This window comes from Phyllobates terribilis, unplaced genomic scaffold, assembly GCF_046119375.1.
Source record: "Phyllobates terribilis strain yellow unplaced genomic scaffold, ASM4611937v1 Scaffold_5__5_contigs__length_657084704, whole genome shotgun sequence".
Classification (NCBI taxonomy): domain Eukaryota; kingdom Metazoa; phylum Chordata; class Amphibia; order Anura; family Dendrobatidae; genus Phyllobates; species Phyllobates terribilis.
In genome coordinates, this window is record NW_027362765.1 from 633,113,659 (window position 1) to 633,131,203 (window position 17,545).

Here is a 17,545-nt window from a genome sequence, read left to right on the forward strand (position 1 = left end):
TCACCTGGTTTTGGCTCCCACTCCTGAGAAAAAATACTGACCGAATACTGATAGTGGGGCCGTGGCCTAAAAACAACTCTGCCTATAGAAGAATAAAAAAAAAGAAAATGGCAAATATTTATTTTTTATGTTGATTTTTCCTGTGTAAAAGTATTTTTAAAAAAACTACATAGTTTTGATATATTGATGTTGCTTTAACCTGATTAAGGGGACAGTCCATCCTGAAATGAGTTGTTTTTAGCACACCATGTCCAATCACAAAATATAGAGGAACTACTGCTTCTTGCCTTTCTGATATTGAAAGTTTGTGCCGACAGATAACCTTCATTTTTTCCTGCTCTCTGCCTCATGCATTCTTATACCAAAGACTGGGTGAAGGAAGCATGGCAGCTACCCCACACCACCTATCCTCCACAGGTGAACACATTCTCTACCCCCCTTTTTTATCTGTTGTACCGAGCTTCACCCTATGGCCACGGCCCCACTATCAGTATTTGGTCAGTGTTCGGTCAGTATTTTTTCTCAGGAGTGGGAGCCGAAACCAGGAGTGGGTGATAAATGCAGAATTGGTGACTTGTTTCTATTCTACCTTTTCTCTGATTGTTCCTCACCTGGCTTTATCTCCCACTCCAACAAATACCGACCAAATACTGATAGTTGGGCCATGGCCTATGAAGCACTCTCTGTTTTGTTTTTAGCATACACTTGATAAATTGGGTGTTATCATTATTGCATTGACCTGCAGAATAAAGTTATCATGAAAAAAAGGCCCAAAATGGGAGCACTTTTAAGGGTTAATAAGCAGCATATTGGCTCTCTGCACATTTCTGAAGAAGAGGAACAGGTTCTAGGAAGTAAAAGCAGCTGTGGAGCAGCAGCCTCCTGGTGCGCCAGTCTTGTGGGCTGCAGCAATGCCGGCCTGCAGGCTAGCCCCATCCCCTCCTCCTGCCATCACTCCCCTCCCAGTGCTGCTTCCTCTTTCAGTTCAAGAAGGAAGCATAAGAAACTAGAAGGGGAGTGAAAGACACTGCAAGCATTACAGGTATCAGAAAGTCTGTATACTATCAATAATAATGGTGCAAATATCTGATCGCTGGTGATCAAAACAGAAAAGACATGAGAAAACTGCAGGTGTTTGCGGCACTCTACCGGATAATCTTCGTAGTTGCCGCCTGCTTGCTTTGGTTCCATGTATTAGGGACGTTCATACACGTTATGGGGTCATGTGCGTCTTTTAATAATGTGACAGTATGTTTGGCTGATTGTATGTCTTCCTTTGTTTTGGGAACTTCTACCCTCCTGAGAAGCAGAATTGTAAGATCACAGCTTGTAGGGTGCAGGAGCAGCGAGTCACATTGATGTTTTGAACTAATGGGTACTTTTCCTAGCCATGCATCTCCTGCCTGCACACACAAGCCCCCATCTTAGAAGACGTACCTGTCAGCCAATACGTCTGTGCTACATGCAGAGAACATGTTGAATACTGGAACGTTTTTTACATCAGTAATAACCTTTTATTCTGCGTACAATATATTGGTGATTGATTGCACTTTCAGTACATTTAGTCCACACTACCTTGATGGACAAGTGACCATGTCCTTCACATTTGTCTTACAAGAATAGGAAGGTTTTGGTTTAGCTGGACATTTACTATTTTCAGTGGCCAAAATGTTTTTTTTTATGTAATGGCTGAATAATCTGTTGATTATTAATGTAATAATTTTCTGATCATAGGGGAAATCACCCTGTATATGACGAGCACTGCGCTGGAGGGTGGAAGTCTTGTACCTGAATTATATCTTATGTAACCTGCAAACCTGGTCTTCACAGGTGAGGATGGGATCCAGCTACAGAGTATCTGATGGCTGACAATTCTGGCATAATTGCATTGTGAAGAATGGTGCTCCTGCAGACTGCATCAATCCATTGCTATTTTTTGTCAAAATCCATCTCTATTTCACTTCATAGTGTAAGGCTAAGATGGCATGCAGGTCACACACGGTGCAACATATTTCCTAAAGATTTCTTCAATTTGCAGTCCTTTCATACGTTGTAAATCAAATGTCCATTCCCTACAAGATCATACAGGAACATTTTATGCAAATTAACATTGCTGATAGCAAATTGCATCTCTGTGCATACCTACTTCTGCTCAGTATGTGAAACTTATTATACCCAAACTGGAATTTCAAGACCTGCACGTGAGTTAGAATGGCATAAAAAACCTTCAGGTCATGTAAACTCGGCCATTTCTTTAGCTGCAGAAATCCAAGGATGACCTTCTGATTTTGCTGCTGATTTTCAATTTGCAAAGATAGCAGATGTGCACAAAAATTAATCCTATTCAATGCGATTAATATGCATGTGGTTACCTGGCGTGGCCTCCATATGTTCTGTATGGAAACGGTTTAAAGAACTGACATTATTTTTGTTAAATGGAGATCAAAGCATTCAAGCATTGAGAAATCCATGCCATGTGACCTGCAGAGTCATCCATTAAAAATGGAAGGTAGAATTCAGGCTGATTTAATCGCAGAAAACACATCTAAATCAATGTGAAAAATTAGCCGTGTGGACATGCTCTGTACGACACCAAACTGCTGGATTTACATTATGAATTGGTGCTTAAGGGAACCTGACATCAAATACATGCTGCCCGAACCACCGAGAGCATGTATCAGCCACTGGCTGTATGATCATTATTATTTAGAGCATCATTGATTCCATGGTCATGTACATGTGAAAACCATTTACCTTATTTTTCGGACCATAAGACACTTTTTTGCCCCCAAATTTTGGAGGAAAATGGGGGGTGCGTCTTATGATCCAAACACAGCTTACCGGGGAGTTGCGGTGAAGCGGGATCGCAGGATGCAGGGTCCCTCCATCAGGAACTCGGCGACAGGTTTGTTAGCCGCTTTTCCGGCGGCCGCGACCATCCTGAAGCCGTGATCTACAGGAAGATGACCGCCAAGATCCCAGTCTGCGCATGCATTGGCTTGGGTGGCCATTTTCCTGTAGATCACAGCTTCAGGGAGATGGCTGCGGCCGCTGGAAAAGCTGCACACGCCGCTCTGCCTCACCGCTGACAGCCCGACACTGGCCAGGTAGCACCTCGCCTCTTCTGCTGCCTCCGCCGCCGGGCTCCTGAGGGAGGGACCATGCTTCCTGCTCGACCATACTGCAATTCCCTGCTGCTGGGACCTCCCTTTCTCCCACCCAGGGTCTGCAGCATTCCTCTTCTTCCACTGGCTTTCTGAGGGACTCTGCATCTTGTGACCACCCCTCCACCGCCCCCCATGTAAAATCTCTATTCGAACTATAAGATGGACCCCATCTTATAAAAAATATTATTTTTCCACTCGAAATTTGGGGTGCGTCTTATGGTCCGGTGCATCTTATAGTCCGAAAAATACAGTACATACAAAATACAGATACAGACAAGCTACATGGTCATGGGAAACAGGTGGTAGGTTGGGGGGAGGCAGCAGCTCCGGTGGAGGTGATGAGCTGGCAATGGGGTTATTACAGGCTGTAGACCTTCCTGAAGAGATTTTGGGTTGTAATTAAAGGTTCCCAAAGTGGGAGACAGTAGGACGTGCTAATGCACTGAATTCCAAAAGATGAGGGGATGCTCGGGAAAAATCTTGGAGGCGAATGGGTGAGGTACATATGACAGCAGAGGAGAGGAGATCTTTTGAGGACCGGATATTGTGTGGGGAAGTATTGGGAGATTAGATTGTAGATATGTGGAGGAGACAGATTGTGGATGGCTTTCTAAGTTAATGTTAGTACGTTAAACTAGGTCCACTGGGGAGTTTGAAGCCGGTGAAGGGATTGGCAAAGGATAGAGAAGGAGGAGTAGCAAGGGCAAAGGTGGATTAAAGTAGCACTGCCATGAAACATTTTTTTTAATAAATCTATGTAAATGTGTATGTAATGTAGTATGTGTTAATATACTCACATACCACAGCCTTCTCCAGTATCCAACGTCGTTCTGCTTCTCTTCTCAATGACATAACTGATCTCCAGACTCTCTGGGTTACTCTGTGTGAGCCGGAAGTCTCTTTTACAATGCAAGTCTATGGAGCCTCATTCTGACACGCCATAGTCATACACTGTAAAAGCACATCGTGACCCGGAGAGTCTGAAAAGTGAGGATGTCACTCAGAAAAGGAGCAGAACGGTGCTTGATATCAGAGAAGGTTATGCTATGTGAGTATATTAACACATACACACGACAATAAATATATATGTACCTCATCCTGACCCCATTCTGGTATATGTCACTTATCCTAGTCCCCATCCTGATATATATGTCCCCCGTTCTGCCGCTGTTCTTTAACGTATATAAGAAAATAAACCATTATACTACATGGGGCGTACATAGAAGTATAATGCACTCCCCATAGTCCTCCACATAATATACTGCACAGCTCATGGTCATCGATGTAGTATAATGCACTCCCCATAGTCATCCTATAAAGTATAATGCACCCTCATAGTCAACAATAGTAGGATAATGCGCCCCCCCTAGGCATCCATAGTAGTATAATGGACCCACATAGACATCCATAGCAGTATAATGCACCCGCATAGACATCCATAGCAGTATAATGGACCCGCATAGACATCCATAGTAGTATAATGCACCCGCATAGACATCCATAGCAGTATAATGCACCCGCATAGACATCCATAGTAGTATAATGCACCCACATGGACATCCATAGTAGTATAATTCACCCACATGGACATCCATAGTAGTATAATTCACCCACATAGACATCCATAGTAGTATAATGCACCCACATGGACATCCATAGTAGTATAATGCACCCACATGGACATCCATAGCAGTATAATGCACCCGCATAGACATCCATAGCAGTATAATGGACCCGCATAGACATCCATAGCAGTATAATGGACCCGCATAGACATCCATAGCAGTATAATGCACCCGCATAGACATCCATAGTAGTATAATGCACCCGCATAGACATCCATAGCAGTATAATGCACCCGCATAGACATCCATAGCAGTATAATGCACCCGCATAGACATCCATAGCAGTATAATGCACCCGCATAGACATCCATAGCAGTATAATGGACCCGCATAGACATCCATAGCAGTATAATGCACCCGCATAGACATCCATAGTAGTATAATGCACCCGCATAGACATCCATAGTAGTATAATGCACCCGCATAGACATCCATAGTAGTATAATGCACCCGCATAGACATCCATAGTAGTATAATTCACCCGCATAGACATCCATAGTAGTATAATGCACCCACATGGACATCCATAGTAGCATAATTCACCCGCATAGACATCCATAGTAGTATAATGCACCCACATGGACATCCATAGTAGTATAATGCACCCGCATAGACATCCATAGTAGTATAATGCACCCGCATAGACATCCATCGTAGTATAATGCACCCGCATAGACATCCATAGTAGCATAATTCACCCGCATAGACATCCATAGTAGTATAATGCACCCGCATGGACATCCATAGTAGTATAATTCACCCACATAGACATCCATAGTAGTATAATGCACCCACATGGACATCCATAGTAGTATAATGCACCCGCCTAGACATCCCTAGTAGTATAATGCACCCGCCTAGACATCCCTAGTAGTATAATGCACCCGCCTAGACATCCATAGTAGTATAATGCACCCGCCTAGACATCCCTAGTAGTATAATGCACCTGCATTGACATCCATAGTTGTATAATGAAACCCCATAGAGATCCATTGACATCCATAGTAGTATAATGAAACCCCATAGACATCCATAGCGGTATAATGCACCCCCATAGACATCCATAGCAGTATAATGGACCCCATAGACATACATAGTAGTATAATGCACTGCCACAGTCATCCATAGTAGTATAATGCACCAGATCTCACCCGGGGATATTATGTACTCCAAAGGATCGTCCCTATGGTGAGTATCTGAATCAAGGAACCTCCCGACACGTTTCCTCTTGCCTATTCATCAGATCTATCCATTATTATCCCTTTAATCCCTGCCTAAATGCATATGAAAGGCTCTTCATTTATATGGGTATAATAGTATTTCAGTAATCTAATCTTTGACTACATGTCTATGAGTGAAACTTGGTATTAGTATGGTGTGTAGACTATGATCAGGTCAAGATTGTGACACTACCTTTGCTGCATTATGATAGATGTAATTTATTTTACTATGTGGACTGACGTCTCATACAACAAAAAATTGAGGTTAAATTCCTAATTATGTTTAACATGGAAATCTAGGTTGGATCAGCCTTTCTAGATACGGGTAATTTGAGGACCTACTCTATTGTTCTATGTTTATTATTTCCATGAACTGGACTCCATGTATGTTTGGTGGTCAATCACAGATGCAATCTAACTTAGGAGCTGAATTGCTTATTGTAATAAACCCCAAAGGGTGACTATACCTCTGGTACAAATAGACTAATTTGGGCTCTAGGCTTAAGGTGTTGGTTCCATGATCAAGTTTATGGCTGGATAAATGGCAGGCTATATGTGATTGAATTTTACATCTTCACCCCCCTGAACCCTTGATTTTGTGGGATCGACACCATTCAGGTGCATATATTCAGCCTGGATACACAATTGGCTGACTAATGTACAGTATTAACACTATCTTTTCTTCATTCATGAGCACTTGCCACTTTGAAGCCAGCAGGACACAGCGTGCGGCGGGGGCGTGTGACATCACTGCCATGCGCCCTATGACTTGCACGCCAGCGTCAGCTGCTGGCCGCTGATTGGCCATCAGCGTGTATTGTGGCGCTCGGACTCGCGTTCCGCAATACACTTCAGCTGGGTGTGGATCCAAGCTGTTGGTGTCAACGTGCCCAGACCCACACCCGCCAGGCCCCTGAGCCGCCGGGCCTGGTCACGGCGGCGACAGCTGCGATTGCGGTCATTATGCCACTGATCAGCAAGCTTCTTACACTTCTCAACTAGAATTTTGTGCCACCCTTCTTTTGGAAACTGCTCCAGGTCTCATATTTGAAGGATGCCTTCTCCTAATAGCAATTTTAAGATCTCTCCACAGTTGTTCAATGGGATTTAGAACCAGACTCATTGCTGTCCACTACAGAACTCTCCAGCGCTTTGTTTCCATTCATTTCTAGGTGCTCCTTGAAGTATGTTTGGGAACATTCTCCTTCTGGAAGACCCATGACCTAGGACGCAAACCCAGCTTTCTGACACTGGGCAGTACATCACGACCCAAAATCCTTTGGGAATCTTCAGATTTATTGATGCTTTGCACACAGTCAAGGCACCCATATTTGACTGTATGTACTCTGTTCTTTTCTTTGTAGGCCTCATTCAGTTTTCAGTAAACAGTAGAATGATGTGCTTTACCAAAAAGTTCTATCTTAGTCTCATCTGTCCACAAGACGCTTTCCCTCAAGAATTTTTGGCTTACTCACGTACATTTTGGCAAACTGCAGTCTCTATGTCAGCAGTGGGGTCCTCCTGGATCTCCTGCCATAGTGTTTCATTTAATTCAAATGATGCATCCTGAGCCTGTAGGACAGCTTGCATTGCTTTGGAACTTAATTGGGGCTGCTTATCTACTATTCAGACTATCCTGCGTTGTAACCTATCATCAATTTTTCTTTGCCGTTCACGTCAAGGGGGATTAGCTACAGTGCCATGGGTTGTAAACTTCTTGATTATGTTGCACATCGTGGACAAAGGAACATCAAGATCTCTGGAGATGGACTTATAACCTTGAGATTGATGATATTGTTAAACAATTTTGGTTCTCAAGTCAGTTCTCTTCTCATATTTCTGTTCTCCATGCTTAGTGTGGCACACACAGACACATAATAGAAAGATTTAGTCAACTTCTCCCCTTTTTATCTGGTTTCAGGTGTGATTTTCAGATTGCTCTGTTACTTGCCAAAATTGAATTTGAATGAGCATCACATGCTTGAAACCATGTTGTTTACCCACAATTTTGGAAAGGTGCCAACAATTTTGTCCTGCTAATTTTTTAGGTTTGGTGCGAAATTATGTCCAATTTTCCCTTTACTCTGTTTTTTTGTGTTGTTCCAATACACACAAAGGACATAAACACGTGTATAGCAAAACATGTGTAATTGCGATAATTTTCTGGGAGAAATACTTAATTTTTCTGAAATAATTTCAAAGGTGCCAACAATTTTGGCCATGACTGTATACACAGATTTATTTAAAAAAAATCTTCATGGGATGGCTTCTTTAATTTGACAGCAAATTACTCATAGTCTGGAAAGATGCAAGAGTGTTAGCAGGAAGGCCACAGAAGAGGGTATTACAATAGTTGAGAAGATGATGAGGGCATGCACTAACATTTAGGTAGATTTAGGGTTGAGGAAAGGGCATATTCTGGAAATATTTTTGAGTTGACGGTGGCAGAAGGTGGTAAAGGCTTGGATGTTTGGTTTGAAGGGCAGGGCAGAGCCAAGGGTTACTCCACGGTATCAGACTTGTGATACAGGGGAAAGTGTGATGTAATTTATTGGGATAGACAAATCTGTTAGGGGGTTGAATGAGATGGAGGAAAGTTGACGAGTTTGGTTTTGTCCACATTGAATTTTAGAAAGCATGATGAGAAGAAAGTGGATATAGCTGGATGCTTGGCACGGCTTTTTTGTGAGCTTGGTTTGCCAGAGTTGTCTTTTGATTGGCCACATTTTGCCATGCACTAGAGGGGCAATCCATCAGTAGCTAATGAGAGAGTAGCATTGTAGAAAAATGGTCGCTATGTCATGGAGTGAAGATATGGTGTACAGTGGTAGAAGAGAGTCATAGAGTGTGCAAATGTCTAGATGTGAGATGTTTCTGCTGGGGGGGATGCTAATTGCTGGACTTGGAAGGCAGTTGAAGGAGGTCTGGGATGAGAATGTACCATAAGTAGGTGATGGTCTGGCAGGAAACAGGTGAGGTTATGAGGTTAGATAGGGAATAGAGGTGAGTGACGATGAGGTCTGTCCAGGGAATATGGGTGAAGTAAAGGCCATTGTAACACAGCACAGCTGGGCAGGCTGTATCAGAGGCTGTTACCTGTATTTCTGTAAAATTATGAGACGTCAAGAGATTGTGAATGACTATGAATTTAGTACAGATGGAGCATGCGTTTCTTAGTGCTCCAGCGAGAGGGAGTGGAGATGTGGGGGTCAAGTGACTACGTTTTAGTTTTGAGAGGTTACCGAGATTTCTATTAGCTAAGGAATGATTAGCTGAGGAGGCCCAGAATAAGGAGATATATAATGAGCAGTGAGGAGAAGCAGAGAGAGGGAAGGTATGTGGGAGAAGGAGAGTGCACAGCTTGTATTTGTTTTAAAACATACGGTACATGACAAACTCTGGCCCGTGGGCCAAACCTGGCCCACAAAGTGGTTTTATTTGGCCAGCGACACCAGAACCACCACCCCTATGTGGGGCCGTTATTCTGTAAAGTGGACTATGTAGGGCCCATTATACTGTAAGGAGGACTTTATGGGGCCCATTATACTGTATACTGGTTGGCCTGCGACTTTGTCCAAGTTTTAATTTTGGCCCTCTGTGTGTTTGAGTTTGACATCCCTATTGTAAAAGGTGAAATATGAGGTTTAGGACGAGGTCAGTAGATGAGGTCTTGTGAGGAAGTAAGAGGGATGGAGAGATAAATATTTCTTTGCAGAGTGTTGGGGTTTGGGCATAGCAAAGGAGAGTAATGAGTAGGGGAGAAATAACTGTGAGGGTATATACAAGCATGGAGAAGAGTGTAATTGTGGACTCATAATTAAAAAGGGGAGGTGCCGTTAGTAACAGATAGTTGCTTTTACCTTCTTTTACTTCTGGTATATTTCTGATGTACTTCTACTTTGCACTTGGGTTCTCTGAGTACAGCTTGTTATCATCAGGATTTAATGCAAGACTGATCGCATTATTATGTAAAGGTGCTTCCATGCTGAGTAAATCCATACCTTGATTGCAGAAATAATTTTTACTGTTTTAAAGACATTCATAGCTTAAATTGCATGCTAAGGAGTTGTAAGACCAGTGGACGGGTCCTTTTCATTACACCTCTCCTGCTTCTCTCTCTATTCCGCGCCCACTGCCTACCTCCTGCCTTTGACTGACAGGTCACTCATCTTTGAGTGACTTTTTAGACAAAAGGCAGGCAAGGGGCTGAGAAGGCAGAGAGTCAGGAATGCTGTAAGTACGGTGCCGTCCACTGCACTTGCAATTTAGTAGCATAAAATTTCAACAATAGATTTCTCTAAACCAGTAAACAGGCTTTCTAAAGGAAAGGCAATGATTTACTCAGCATGAAAGCACCTTTATATACATGCCATTGTTTTTGGAAATAAAAACCTGATGAAAGGTTCTCTTTAAAAGAGCTGCACGCATTGACGCAGAATAGATTTATGGTTCCAAATTCATATAACTTTAAAGAAACACTCCCACTAACTTTTTTATTCATTAAATGTGTGTGTATGCATGTGGCAAGGTGGGAGTGTATTAAATACTCACCTACCACTGCTTTATCCGGTGTCCAATGACGTTCTTCTCTGCTTCTCAGTGATATCACTGCACTTCAGACTAGCCGGCTCACTCTGTGCTCTATGTGTGAGCCGGAAGTCTATTTTACAATATACAGGTGCTTCTCACAAAAATTAGAATATCATCAAAAAGTTAATTTATTTCAGTTCTTCAATACTAAAAAGTGAAACTCATATATTATATAGAGTCATTACAAACAGAGTGATCTATTTCAAGTGTTTTTTCTGATGATGATTATGGCTTACAGCCAATGAAAACACAAAAGTCATTATCTCAGTAAATTAAAATAATTAACAAAAAACACCTGCAAAGGCTTCCTAAGCATTTAAAAAGGTCCCTTAGTCTGTTTCAGTAGACTCCACAATCCTGGGGAAGACAGATGTCCAGAAGGCAGTCATTGATACACTCCACAAGGTTCCAAAGTTCCAATATTAATTTGGAAATCAAGGTCCCAGAGTCTGGAGGAAGAGTGGAGAGGCCACAATCCAAGCTGCTTGAGGTCTAGTGTGAAGTTTCCACAATCAGTGATGGTTTGGGGAGCCATGTCATCTGCTGGTGTAGGTCCACTGTGTTTTATCCAAACCAAAGTCATCGCAGCCGTCTACCAGGAAATTTTAGAGCACTTCATGCTTCCCTCTGCCGACAAGCTTTTTGGAGATGGAAATTTCATTCTCCAGCAGGACTTGGCACCTGTCCACACTGCCAAAAGTACCAATACCTGGTTTAAAAACAACAGTATCACTGTGCTTGATTGGCCAGCAAACTCGCCTGACCTTAACCCCATAGACAATCTATGGGGTATTGTCAAGAGGAAGATGAGAGACACCAGACCCAACAATGCAGACGAGCTGAGGGCTGCTATCAAAGCAACCTGGGCTTCCATAACACCTCAGCAGAGCCACAGACGGATCGCCTCCATGCCACGACACATTGATGCCGTAATTGATGCAAAAGGAGCCGCGACCAAGTATTGAGGGCATTTACTGAACATTCATATCAGTAGGCCAACATTTCGGATTTTAAAAACCTTTTTCAAGCTGTTGTTATAAAATATTCTAATTTACTGAGATAATGACTTTTGTGTTTTCATTGGCTGTAAGCCATAATCATCAACATTAACAGAAATAAACACTTGAAATAGATCACTGTGTGTAATATGAGTTTCACTTTTTGTATTGAAGAACTGAAATAAATTTACTTTTTGATGATATTCTAATTTAGTGAGATGCACCTGTAAGTTTATGGATCCTTGTTCTGATACTGCATAGACTTACATGGTAAAACCAACTTCCGGGTCTGCATCTACAGAGCTGTGACGACATTTAGAGCAGAGAAGAACGGCACTTGACACCAGAGAGAGCAGCAGTAGGTGAATAAAAAAAAAAAATAGATTGTCATTTTTTACATTTTAAAAAATTACAAAAAGGAAAATGGGCCAATGCAAAAGTTTGGGCAACTTTGGAGATTTGTGTGCTCAGATAAATTTGACCAAGGTTTCAGACCTTAAGTAGCCTGTTAGGGTTATGGCTTGTTCACTATCATCGTTAGAAAAGACCAAGTGATACAAATTTCCCAGCTTCAAAAAAGACCCAGCCTCCTCTAACCTTGTGCCAAAAAAACAGCAGCCATGGGTTCTTCTAAGCAGTTGTCTAGTACTCTAAAAATGAAAATGGTGGAGGCCCACAAAGGAGAAGAAGGCTATAAAAAGATAGCAAAGCGTTTTCAAGTTGCCCTTCCCTCAGTTCGAAATGTAATTAAGAAATGGCAGTTAACAGGAACAGTGGAGGTCAAGATAAGGTCTGGAAGACCAAGCAAAATTTCAGTGAGAGCTGCTGGTAGGATTGCTAGAGAGGCAAATCAGAACCCCCGCTTGACTACAAAAGACTTTCAGAAGGATTTAGCAGACTACGGAGTTGTGGTACATTGTTCTACAGTTCAGAAGCACCTGCACAAATATGGTCTTCATGGAAGGGTCATCAGAAGAAAACCTCTCCTGCGGCCTCACCATAAAATCCAGTATCAGAAGTATGCAAAAGAACATCTAAACAAGCCTGATGTATTTTGGAAACAAGTCCTGTTGACCTATGAGGTTAAAATAGAACTTCTTGGCCACAATGATCAAAGGTATGCGTGGAGAAAAAAAGGGCACAGAATTTCAGGAAAAGAACATCTCGCAAACCATTAAGCATGGGGGTGGTTCAATCATTCTTTGGGATTGCGTTGCAGCCAATGGCACAGCACGAGGAACATTTCACGGGTAGAGGGAAGTATAGATTCAATTAAATTTCAGCAATATAACACCATCTGTAAAAAAGCTGAAGTTGAAAAGAGGATGGCTTCTACAAATGGATAATAATTTCAAACACACGGCAAAATCCACAATAGACTACCTCAAAAGGTGCAAGCTGAAGGTTTTACAATGGCCCTCACAGTCCCCTGATCTGAACATCGTTGAAAATCTGTGGCTAGACCTCAAAATAGCAGTGAATGCAAGACGACCCAGGAATCTCACAGAACTGGAAGAATTTTCCAAGGAAGAATGGATGAAAATCCCTCAAACAAGGATTGAAGGACTCTTGATTGGCTGCAAGAAGCATTTACAAGCTGTGATACTTTCAAAAGGGGGTGCCCAAACTTTAGCATCGGCCCATTTTCCTTTTTGTAATTTTTAAAATGTAAAAGATGAAAATATGTATGTAGTGCCGAAAGGTTGCAGAGCTCTTTTGAGCTAATAAATCATCACTATTTTTCCAAGAAGGAGTGCTGTCTTCGGCTTTCTTTAAAATTTTTACATTGGTACATGCCTGGAGGACTTAGCACCCTGAATTTGTGTTTTGCTTGCTGGTGCCAAAACCAGGAGTGGGTAATAAATACAGAAGTGGTGACCTGTTTCTATTATACTTTTTCTCTCCTGATCTTGGCTTACAAATACTGATGTTCAGTATTTGGTCAATATTTTACGTGTGAACGTGGCCTTAGGTTATATTCACACGTTGGGTTTTAGCAGCGTTTTTTTGCTGCATTTTTTATGCAAATTTTCAGCTGCATTTTACAGTACCAGCAAAGTCTATGACATTTCAGAAATCTCATGCACACACTTTGTTTTTTTTCCTTACTGTTTTGTCAAAGAGCTGCATTTTTGCAAAATGCAGCATGTCACTTCTTTCAACCTGATACCTGCAAAAAATGCAGGTATCAGGTTTTGCTGCATTTTTGGTGCCAATACCTGAGGAAGCTGAATCAAGTTATTTTTATGCACTAAACTTTATCAGCATGCACAAGAGACAAGTGTACCCTGACAAAAACTCAGTAAAAAAAACACAGCAAAAACTCTTCAAAACCAGATTTTTGGAGGTTGCTTTTTCACTACAAGAGAGCAGGTTTTGCCTACAGAAAAAAATGCAGCAAAAATGCAATGTGTGAACATAGCCTTAGGCCATGGCCCCACTATCAATATTTGGTCAGTATTTTTTCTCAGGAGTGGGAGCCAAAACCAGGAGTGGGTGATAAATGCAGAATTGGTGACTTGTTTCTATTATACCTTTTCTCTGATTGTTCCTCACCTGGTTTTGGTTCCCACTCCTGAGAAAAAATACTGACCAAATACTGATAGTGGGGCCGTGGCCTTAGGGCAGAGACACACTGCCATATAACTCGTGCGAAGATTATAAACCTCGTACTGGCCGGCACCTCTCCTGACCTGAGCATGATGGATTTCTATGTAGCTGTCATGCTCAGGTCAGGAGAGGTGCCGGCCAGTACGAGGTTTATGTTGAGATTCTCGCACGAGTTATACGGCAGTGTGTCTCTGCCCTTATAGTGAGAGTTGGAAGTGATAGCAGCAGAAACATGCAGCTCTCTTTACCCCCTGCTATCTCACGCCGGTTCATGAGAATCTCAGCTTCAAAATGAGCTGTCCGTGACAGGCCCCACGAGGTCTCGTCTCTTTGTAATTGAATGTGCTTGCGCAGTGACCTCGCAGGGCCTGCCATAAGTTCCGGCCTAGAGTGAATACTGGGCTGGAGATGTGGCGCAATGGAGGTTTGGAGAAGTGGACCGAGAGCAGAGGGGGCCGCCAGAGAGGTGAGAAGTGAGTATGAAGTGGTTTTTTTTTTTATTTTTAAAAATCTTATGTTTGACCCCTTTACGACCTTGTCAGTAATAGTACGTAGCTGTGCCCTGGGACTTATGGACCAGCTGCGTACTATTACGCGTGCTGCAATCGCGCCCGCACACAAGCGGTGCGGGGTGATTGCCGCTGAGTGTCAGCTGATTGTCACAGCTGACAACCGATGCTATGTGCCAGGAGCGGTCCTGCACCGCTGCTGGCACATTAACCCCCAAAATGCTGCGATCGAAGTCGATCACAGCATTGCGTGGGAAAGGGGAGGTAAGGGCCGATACTTAATGCCTCTGCCGGTGTCCCGTGCCTGACCAAAGTAACGTCTCCCTGTGCAGCACTGATAGGCTGTATAGCATAGGGAGCTGCTGCTCTCTATGCTATACAGCTGATCAGGCTACAAAAAGTGAAAGTCCCATAGTGGGACAAAGTTTAAAAGTAAAAATAGTGCCGGAAAGTGAAAAAATATATATATTTTTTTGTAAAAATATAAAAAAAAATGAAAAAAATAATCTCCAAAAAATAAAAATGTATTGTACCAATAATATTTATTTATTTTGAAAAAAATAAATGAATACAAGTACACATATTTGGTATCGCTGCGTCCGGAATGACCGGACCTATAAAACTGTCCCACTAGTTCACACCTTTAGTGAAAACGGTAAAAAAAAATAAAGAAAAAACGAAGCAAAAAACAATGCTTTATCATCATACTGCCAAACAAAAAATGTAATAACACGCGATCAAAAAGACGAATTTAAATAAAAATGGTACCGATGAAAACGTCATCTTGTCCCGCAAAAAACAAGCCGCCATACAGCTCCATCAGCTGAAAAATAAAAAAGTTATAGCTCTCAGAATAAAGTGGTAGAAAAAAATATTTTTTTCTACAAAATACTTTTTATTGTGTAAAAGCGCCAAAACATAAAAAAAATATAAATGTGGTACTGCTGTAAATGTACTGACTCTAGGAATAAAGCTGCCTTATCAATTTTACCACACGCAGAATGGCTTAAAAAAAACAATTCCTGAATTGTTGTTTTTTGTTTATTCTGCCTCCCAAAAATCGGAATAGAAAGCGATTCGAAAATGTCACGTGCCTGAAAATGGTACCAATAAAAACGTCAACTTGTCCCGCAAAAAAGAAGCTGTCACATGACTCGGTCGGCCGAAATATGGAAAAATTATAGCTCTTATATGGCGATGCAAAAAACAGTCTTAGCAAAAAAAAGCATCTTTTAGTGTATGACAGCTGTCAATCATAAAAAAACAATATGAATCTGGTATCGCTGTAATCACACCGACCCGAAGAATAAAGTATACTAATAATTTATACCGCACAAGGAACGGAGTAAAAAGTAAACTCTTTTGTGCTAGGGTTAGGGTTGTGCTAGGGTTAGGGTTGTGCTAGGGTTGGGATTTTTTCAAAAGTAAAGAAAAAAAAATGATGACGATATGGCAACCAGTGTTGAGCGCATGTGCTTGCTACTTGAGTTTGCATCGGGGGCTCGGGTATGCACTGAGTATCGCGGGTGCTCGAGTCTCCACCCCATATGCTTTGTGGCTAAAGAAAGTTGCATGGATTGCCTGCCATGCACGAGCGATCCCCGAATGTTTTTTTTGGTTGTCTAATAACCGTGAAACATGCAGGACGGGGACTCGAGCATGTCACTCGAGCACCCACGATACTTGGTGCATACCCAAGTACCCAATGCAAACTCAAGTAGCAAGCACTTGCGCTCAAGACTAATGACAATTTCTTCAATATGATGACCTAATGTTATCAAATTCTGTGTAGTACTTCTGGGTTCAAAATGTTCACTATACCCCTTGATAAAGTCATTGAGGGGTCTAGTTTCCAAAATGGGGTCACTTGTGGGGGGTTTCCACTATTTCGGCGCATCAAGGGCTCTCCAAACGTGACATGGCGTCCGCTCTCAATTCCAGCCAATTTTGCGTTCAAAAAGTCACACAATGCTCCTTCCCTTCTGAGCCCTGCCATATGCCCAAAAAGTGTATTTTCCCCACATATGGGGTATCGGCGTACTCAGGAGAAATTGCACAAAGTTTTTGGGGTCCATTTTTTCCTCTTCCTGTTGTTTCATTTTTTTATTTTCACGGCTCCATGTTATAAACTTCTGTGAAACACCTGGGAGTTCAGGGTGCTCACCACACATCTAGGTAAGTTCACTGAGGGGTCTAGTTTCCAAAATGGTGTCACTTGTGTTTTTTTTTCACTGTTTAGGCACATCTGGGTCTCTCCAAACTCAACATGGCTTCCCCTAATTATTCAAGCAAATTTTACATTCAAAAAGTCAAATGGCGCTCCTTCCCTTCTGAACCCTCCCGTGCACCCAAACAATGGTTTTCCCCCACTTATTGGGTATCGGCGTGCTCAGGAGAAATTTCACAACAAATTTTGGGGTCCATTTTTAAGTAACATTTTTGTGAAAAATGTTAAATGTTCATTTTTTTTCTTCCACATTCCATAAATTCCCGTGAAGCACGTGAAGGGTTAATAAACTTTTTGAATGTGGTTTTTAGCACCTTGAGTGGTGCAGTTTTTAGAGTGGTGTCACTTTTGGGTATTTTCTGTCATAAAGGCTCCTCAAAGTCACTTCAAATATGATGCGGTCCTTAAAAAAATGGTTTTGTAAATTTTGTTGGAAAAATGAGAAATCGCTGGTCAACTTTTAACCCTTATAACTTCCTAACAAAAAAAATTTTGGTTCCAAAATTGTGCTGATGTAAAGTAGAGATGTGGGAAATGTTATTTATTAACTATTTTGTGTGACGTATCTCTCTGATTTAAGGGCATGAAAATTCAAAGTT

At 41.9% G+C, this 17,545-nt stretch overlaps 1 protein-coding gene across 3 annotated transcripts in view; it reads left to right on the forward strand.

The window, feature by feature from the left end:
* The first annotated feature begins 915 nt into the window (after positions 1-915).
* UNC93B1 (unc-93 homolog B1, TLR signaling regulator) overlaps positions 916-17,545 on the forward strand; it is a 51,207-nt gene continuing 34,577 nt past the window's right edge. For all 3 annotated transcript variants that reach the window (XM_073686150.1, XM_073686151.1, XM_073686152.1), the window contains exons 1-2: positions 916-1,042; positions 1,735-1,830. The gene's annotated coding sequence lies outside the window, so the exon portion shown is untranslated. The remainder of the gene's footprint in view (positions 1,043-1,734; positions 1,831-17,545) is intronic.